Raw genomic sequence first — 8,959 nt, 5'->3', positions numbered from 1 at the left:
CCAAGCCAGCGGAACTCATCACACAGTGTGGAGTCCCCAGGCGAGACTGTAAGACAATGGTAGTGAGCTCTCCGACTCAAAGCATCGGCAACCACATTTGTCTTGCCGGGGTGGTAGTGCACCTGCAGCTCATAATCTTTGATCAGCTCGAGTCACCTTCGCTGCCTCATATTTAAGTCTGCCTACATGAAGATGTACTTGAGACTTTTGTGATCCATGTAAATCCGACACAAACTACCCATCAAGTAGTCGCGTCAGATCTTTAGAGCGTGCATGACAGCGGCAAGCTCCAGATCATGAGTTGGATAATTATCCTTGTGGCGCTTCAATTGAAGGAATGCATAGGCAATGACCCGGCCCTCTTGCATCAGAACACACCCGAGGCCTATGCCGGACGCATCGCAATACACATCAAAACCCCTGCTCACATCTGGTTGGGTGAGCACTAGAGCGGTCATGAGCAACCTCTTCAAAGTATGGAAAGCGGACTCACATGCTCCTGACCACTCGAAGACGTTGCCTTGCTTCAACAACTCGGTCATTGGCTTGGCAACCTTGGAGAAGTTCTCGATGAACCGGCGGTAATAACCCGCGAGTTCGAGAAAACCCCGTATATCAGTGACACTCTGGGGCTGAACCCAATCGAGCACATCCTGCACCTTGCTCGGATCAACTGCAACCCTGTGCTCTGACAGAACATGACCCAGAAAAGCCACCTCCCTGAGCCAGAACTCACACTTGCTAAACTTTGCATATAGCCGATGATCTCTGAGTCTGCCAAGAACAACACGGAGGTGCTCAACATGCTCTTCATCTATCTTAGAGTATATAAGAATGTCGTCGATGAAAACCACAACAAACTTATCCAATTCCTCCATAAACACCGTGTTCATCAAATACATGAAGAATGCTGGCGCATTCATCAATCCGAAGGACATGATAGTGAATTCATACAGCCCGTAGTGGGTCGAGAAAGCTGTCTTTGGAATATCCTCTGGCCAGACTTTGATCTGATGATAGCCCAGTCTCAAATCAATCTTCAAGAAGACTCGGGCTCCGATCAGCTGATCAAACAAGATATCAATCCTAACCTGTTCTTGACAGTGACCTCATTCAACAGACGGTAGTCCACACACATCCGGAGAGTGTCATCCTTCTTCTTCACAAAGAGAGCCGAGCATCCCCAGGGTGAGGAGCTCGGACGAATGAACCCCTTTGATAGCAATTCCTGAATCTGCTTCTTCAGTTCAATTAGCTCAACTGGCAACATCTTATACGCCTTCTTCAAAATTGGGGCCGCACCGGGCATGAGATCAATGCAGAACTCCACTGCTCTGTCAGGCAGCATTCTGGGCAACTCATCCGGAAAGACATCCGAGAATTCCCACATCTCAGGAATACTCATCATGTCTATGGTGGGGACAGCCTTCAAGGCGAAGAGACAAGATTTGACACCCTCCAGCTTCAATTGAATTCGGGTGCCGGACGGACCATTTAGAGTAATTGTCCATTGGGCACAATCTAACACGGCCTTATTCTTGGAGAGCCAGTTCATCCCCAATATGATATCTATCGTTGACATGGGAACCAAGGGTCCCCGAGTCCCGAGGCCAGGAAAGCAGAATACCACGTGGCACCTTCCCTCGGGGACTATCTCCCCGAGGTCCGAGAAGACCCAGTTCCGGGAGAGGGCGCTCGGGGCCATGAACAGTGGTCCCTGAGTACCCAAGTTCCCCGAGGACCCTAGAAAGCAGTTCCGAGAGAGGGCGTCCAGGGCCATGAACAGTGATCCCCGAGTACTCGAGTTCCCCGAGTACCCGAGAAGGTAGTTCCGGGAGAGAACGCTCAGGGCCATGAATAGTGGTCCCCGAGTACCAGAGTTCCCCGAGGACCTAAGAAGCCCCTTGTCAGTGGACCCCATAAGGGCTCAGCAGTGAGGTGTCAATTGGTGAGAGGCCCGATGCCGCATTTAAGAATGAGCGTGGCCTGTCACTTCCAACCACTCTCCCCACGCCTGTTGTCAGTCCCTGCCACCACCCATCAGGGAGGTGTGGGGGCATTTAATGCAACGGGTCCCATCACACGTCATCCTGCATGGCCTGGAGATATCGTCACTGGGCTCAAGGCTTATCGCCTGCCCCCCTGCTGTGTCAGGCCTGCTCTAACCTAGCGGGCATGCGGGGTGGTTCGGTGGCTGCCCGATGGGCCCCCCTCCTGCAAACGGCTAAAGCCGTGCGTAATGCACGACAAGACCAGCCGGGGACGCACTTTTCAACCCCTGTAACGCCGAGCTGCAGCCCATGATGGTTTCTTTCCATTTATGGCTCATAGGGACTCGTGCCCTCCTTTCTGGGCACGCCAAGCCTTCCTGGCGGTATAAGAAGGGGGTGGACACCCCGGAGAAGAACAAGTTCAAGAAGTTCAACGGACTCAGACAAACTGGAACAATCTCAGAGAGATCGGCACTCGAAGACCGAAGCTCTAGACTTAGACAAAAATCCTTGTAACACAAGAGATCCACAGAGAGGCACTCCCAGAGCAATAATAGCATACACACAGGAGTAGGGTATTACGCTCCGTGTAGCCTGAACCTGTCTAAAAATCCCTTGAGCATTTACTCCCATTAGCAGTCGATCGTCCGTCCCGCCTACATCTCATATACTCGCATTTAATTCATGTATGAGGTAGATTCAGAATCATCCCCCCGGCCGAATCTCAAAGGGGGTCCCTCAGGATCCCCGCTTGAGGAGTTCATCCTCCGACAATATCAATTCCCTTTGAGTTCATCACTAGCAGATTTACCCCAAAAGACATCTCGTTGATGATCACTGAGGCGTTGGACATGCATTGCTTAACAAGGACCTTGGCTCCTGGTGCATCTATGAGGTAAGGCGTGGGAGTGGTGCTAACTGTCAACCCATGACACCAAACATAACTTGCCGCTATGAAGCAATGAGAAGCTCCAGAATCGAAAAGGACAACTGCAGGTGCAATGACAGAGTTAGAACGCATATGCAACGTACCCATCAGGACAGTGTCACCCTCTTGAACGTCATCGGTGGTGGTGTGGCGTGCTCAACCACGCTTGGGGACGTGGGTCGCCTGAGAAGACTGAGGCGCCGACCTGTGAACCTGCATCAACTTAAGGGCAGCACCCTGAGTACGAAGGTTCTCGCAAGTCTTACACAATATAGAGCACATATACATAGCTCGAATCCAAGAATCATGCATTAGCTAGTAAAAGGATTAAACATGGTTCAATTAATTAAGCGGTAAGCATCCTAGACATAGGTGTGAGCAACTAACTTAACCAACTTATATGAAACTACCCTGCCATAACCAACAACTGAGCATATGTAAATGTAACAACAAGTATAAGTGTGAACAAGTGCCAACTCGAACCACCCACCACCAACCACCATACCCAGACCATAAACACATGCCCAACCATCAACCTCATGCCATCATCCACAAACCACAACGAGAACTCTACGACCGGGTGCAGATGAAATAATAGCATGCTCATGACCAAGAGCGCGGCAGTTCGAACTGTTTATACACCCTGCAGGGGGATACTGCTGGACCCACATGACACGAGGACCATTCGGCATGTGCCACAGGCCAAAGTGCACAAAGGAGGTACTCGTGACAACCTTTCCCAACCAGCCCCAACCGTATGGGGCATGCATCACTCGGTGCGGCGATACTTGAACTACTCCCGGAGCAAACTAGTACCGCTTACAAGCCCGCCCGCTCACACTGTCAATGTTCATGCCCACAAAGCCACAGCTACGAAGGTATTCGACTCGCCTTACTATTAGATCGGCATGTGGTGAGTAAGGTAACTTCTAAAGCTAACAACCCCGACGATCGGCCTTAAACGATGCCAATGGTCTATGGTGCTCGGGTTTCCTCTCCCGACCTTCCCCTGGACTTTCCACCGAGGCAGACGACACCCCTAATAGCGCCCACATCTAGTCTCATACTCACCATTCACCAACCAACTCACCATAAGCATGTATTTGTAATCATTAGTAATCCTTATGCTCACGAACAACGGAAAACACTGTCGTTCGACTTCTACCGAAAGACCTAAGCATTGCTAAGCATATATATCGTACCTGTACCAAGACATAACACCATCTCTAGGCTACAAGGAAATTACTTGAACAATTGACCAAGGTAGAAAGATGCAATCAGCATAGGTTCTACCCAAGTGTACACGACACATGCATACATACATAAGCATATTCATCAATTGGGACTTTCAAATTTGACGTGGGTGAAATATGTTAGTTGCTTGCCTTGCTGACCTGGATCAGAAAGGTGGGGTGCCTCCGGACTGCCCTCGCTCATCGGAAACATCGGATCGGTGTTCTCTAAAAAGAATAACGCGTGCAATGCCATGAGTATGGATGAAATGCAACAATGCATGCTATATGATGCGTAAAACATGATAAAAGTGCAAACATGCGAATTAGAACAAAATTGGGACTCAAACCCATTTCAAAAGTTACTGAAAGTGCGGAACCTCCGGAGAAATCTCTGGAACCTCCAGACATATGCGGACTATCCGCAAAATTCTGCGGAACATCCGGACATTTGCACAACTCAGGCAAACTCCGGACTATCCGGACTTTCCTCTGGATACTCCGGACAAGTGTGGACCCTCCGGACTTTGTCCGAACACTCTGGACTTTGCTGAAAATGTGTCTTTCCATGATTTATCGATCGATTCAACTCCAAACTTGAATCTATGCTACATACACCTGCGCATATACCATACCAAAGGTTGTAGACTAACTTTGCAGCTTAAACCTAGGAAAATCTTGAATACAATTCAAAATGCTATTTTTCCAGAAAGTGCGGATCCTCCGAACTTTAGTGCGGAACCTCCGCACATGAGCGGACTGTCCGCAATTTTATGCGGATACTCTGCACTTCCCAGAACTCTCCTGATTTGGGGAAAAACTCGCCAAATCGAAATGTGATCATTTCCAAACTACATAGGAACTTGTTTGTGATGGATTATGGAGTCTAGAATCCATTCATCAACCTAGTGACTCGATTCTTAGCTCAAAACTCATCTAAATTCTCATTTTGGTCCAAAACCTCAAGAACTCATCAATTTTTCTAAAACTTGAAATCGATCAACCAAACCACGAATTCGTGCCATGGGAATCCTAAGAGACTTACTCAAGATGCTTGTGGAGCTGGGTGACCGTTGGAGTGGAGGAAATGGAGGGAAATCGAAGAACTTCGGTATTCCTTGTGCTTCAACCAAGAACACCAAAAGACATCAAATCCGGCTCGAATCTTTCAAGAAAATGAAAATGAATTGGATGGATGAGTAGCTTATGAGCTCTAGATTGCAATGGCACCACATGCATACCTCCAAACCTTCACTTGAGCTCGTATTTCGGAAGAAATGAAGAGAGGGAGTGCGAGGGGAGTGAGAGCTCTTGCTCTCCTTGCTTAGGCCAGTTGTAGCACGGGAGTGAGGGTGGGAGAGAGAGAGAGAGGGCAGGTGAGCTGCCCCTTTGGGGTGGTTGGAAGGTAGGGCCACATGTGGGTCCCACATGTTAGAGAGAAAGGAGTCCATTTTCGCTGCGAAATCAATTCTTTTCTCTCCCGTATTTCTTTTCTCTCATCCAAATGATTTCATACGAATGCATTAACATTTCATACGAATGATTATGCTTAATTACGTGATTAAGAATTTGGGACGTGGGAATAGACATATTATTCCGCTGCATAGTATCTCTAAGCAGCTAGGAGGTTAAGTTGTGCTTTTGTCCTCATGGCATACATTTAAGTAAATGGATGAAAATATGTAATAACTTAAAGACTTGTAATATAATTTCATTACTCGCTCTTTATTATACCTTGATGTGATGGTTCATGTTATAAAAGCTCGTGTTCCTATCTTGGATATAAAACACTTACCGGGAGTTCGGGATTGGATTCTGGTTAATCATTATGGTCTTAATTTTGTAAATGATTGTCCTAATTAGAATACAATTTGGATGGTTCCTCACAGCGTGGTACCAGAGCTTAGTTTGATGAGGTAGCCTAAATACTTAGGAAGGGTTAATAAAACGTGTCAACCCCACTAAAGTTGTTTTTGTGTTCTAAGTATTGCTCTAATTTATTCCTTACCTTGTCTTAGAGCTAGTCATACCTCTTCTTGTTGTCAATATGCTTAATTTGATCTCTAACTCGTCTCCTTCTTAGTGGGTTAAAGATGGCCACTTTTGCGATGGTGACGGCTACTCGTTCCGAGAGTGTGGAAGGTTTTCCTGCACTCATCCACAAAATATTATGGTGTGCAAATTTCACCTTTGTACCCAAGTATGCAATATATGCTCGTGGAGTCAGGCCTGACTTGATGGATTAGTATGCAATATATGCTCGTGGAGTCAGGCCTGACTTGATGGATTACATGATGACCGTGTACATTTGAGCATGTATCATTGAAGGCGGAGACAACCCTGACTTCTTTGAAGCAATTGAAACTTCAGAAGAAATGGTCGTTCAAGCAGTGGCGTACAAGGCGATGGCTGCCCTTCGTGGTGAGTTATCGGTTCTACGTGGATGGTCATTCATCTATTTTCCCTCTCGGGGCAACAACATCAACAACTTTGAAGATGTTCCGGATGCAGCCCCACTGAATGAGCACCGTATGGTAGAGTTGGTTCGCTCCTTGGACCAATCCTACCATTGCGTGGTGGTTGAGCTATGGGAGATGTGAAGGCGTTACAACAAGCTACAACATGAGATGGAGTTACAAGTGCACTGTGGACTGGTAAACAACAAGGTGTTGTATGGCGAGGGCCATATGACACCGTATGGCATAGCAATTTCATCTTACCATTTTCCGATGGTGATAGGCATGTGGGTACCCCGTCCCCGTGGCCAAGGTGTGAGAGTATCCAATGGTTTGCAAGTGCCCCAGTTCCCTAGTTCGGACGTGATGAGGGAAATATTGTTAGGTGAAGCACATCATCTTACGCACTCCAATGCTCCTGACGATACGAGTTCTCCTCAAGCTCACCTTTTGGATGAATTCCTGGAAGACTTTGTTTGACATTCATATCACGGGTGGTTCTAAGTTAGTCAAGCTAAGAACTTTGGTACAATTAAGCTAGCTACATTATGCCCCGAAGTGTAAGGTGTTGTAACCCTATTACACGGACAATCGTGTGTGTTGAATAAAGTGTTTGCATGGTTAATCCATTTCATTTTGTGTGAAAGGAGGTGGTGTAACACCCTGATTTTTAGATTTATCAAATTTCTAAAATTTTCCTAGATTATTGAATAGCTTCACCAGTAGTATAGTTTAAAACTTATTTTCTTAATCAATCAATCAATCAATATAGGTTATTATTTTGTGTGCATTGCATGTTGAGATTTGTTAGGAGCCAGGTAAATGCATTAGAGTTCTTTTTCCTTTTCTTTCTCTTTGTTGTTTTGAGTGAAAAAAGATTTTGAAAAGGTTTTTACAAAACTCAGTAGTGAATAAATTAAGGATCTTAATGGTTGAATTCAAAATCTTTGAATTCATCATCTATTCAATCCTTGATTATATCTGATCCTTCTCCAGATCAATTCAAATCTTATCCAAATTCTTGTTTAAAGTCAGTCTCCCCTCTTTCTCAAATTCTACCCAAAATCTAAATTTAAATTCCATATCTACCCTATTCTTGTTTAGCCTTATCTTTTGGTTTCTCTCAAATTCACTCCAAGTTCAATTCAAATTCAAAGTCTATTCAAACTTTTTTGCAAAAGTTTCTTTTCTAAACCCTAGATATACCTAAAGATTCTTTGGACTCAATCTTGCTCAAGTCCAAACCCTTAGCCAAGTCATCTAGAAGGCCCAACAAAGGATCCATGAAATCTGCAAATTTTCGCGGAGTCCTGGACAACCTCATCTTCTCATGAAGTTGTGGAGTTCAAAATGGCCTCAAATGCAAATCTTGACAATACCAAAGTTGTAGGTCTCGTCGAGAGATTCGATTTGAACCTATGGAAGTCTCCTTTTGGATAATGGAGCTAGGAGTTATGACCCACGAAATCAGTGCTGCGTAGAGAAGTCCGAGTTCAAAAAGTTTATCTTGTGGCGCATTTTTGGAAATCAAGATGACGTTTTCATAAGTTCCGATGACTACCAAAGTTGTAGATCTTTTCGTGTACTACAATTTAGAATCAAGAAACGTCTGGACGATGGAGATATCATCCTCAGAATAGAGAGCTACGAAAAAGGAAATCGTAACCGACTTGAACTCGAACCCGATTCGTGTTCGGTTTGGACTCTACATCAACCAGCCGCCCCTAGTCCTATATATGTGAGTTGCACACCCTCTCCTACCTCTATTCCATGCCCCCAAGCCCTAGAAGTCACTGCTGCTCTGTCCATGCGTCGCCGGAGCCGCCGCCGCCGCCGCCGTCGCCCGTGATGCGCTACGTCGTCTTCTCCGCGAATCCTTCTTCCTCGACCATCAAAGTAAGATGAGGACCCCTTCTTCTCCTCCCTTACTACTGTTTTAGCATCATATTAAGTCCCTAGTCAAGCTTTAGCCCTGGCCAAAGCTCGATCTACGCCGTCACGGTCGTCGCCGTCGCGGACAGCCGCGGGATAGCAACGCTGTAGCTAATTGTCATCGATGTTCCCGACCGACCAGAGGTCAAATCACCAAGCCCTTTCATCGGTGCATGTCCCATGATGTTCCCCACACCCTCACCAACTGGTTTGGCCAGTAGATTAGCCAAACTATCGAAATCAAGGTCGATATACCCGCTGTCCGCTTTCTGGACACATTCTGTGCGCGCACCAGATTTGCATTCGCGTCCCCCATCAATCCGAAAGCCGTATGGATGCACCAACCACGTCACGGCGTGTCCCATGGAGTCTTCTACGTTACCCTAGGAGCCCATCTCCGTTTGTGCAGCGGCACGACCA

The sequence above is a fragment of the Phragmites australis genome, chromosome 4 (assembly GCF_958298935.1).
Source record: "Phragmites australis chromosome 4, lpPhrAust1.1, whole genome shotgun sequence".
In the NCBI taxonomy this organism is placed as follows: Eukaryota; Viridiplantae; Streptophyta; class Magnoliopsida; order Poales; family Poaceae; genus Phragmites; species Phragmites australis.
Note: the sequence above shows the minus strand (reverse complement) of the source record.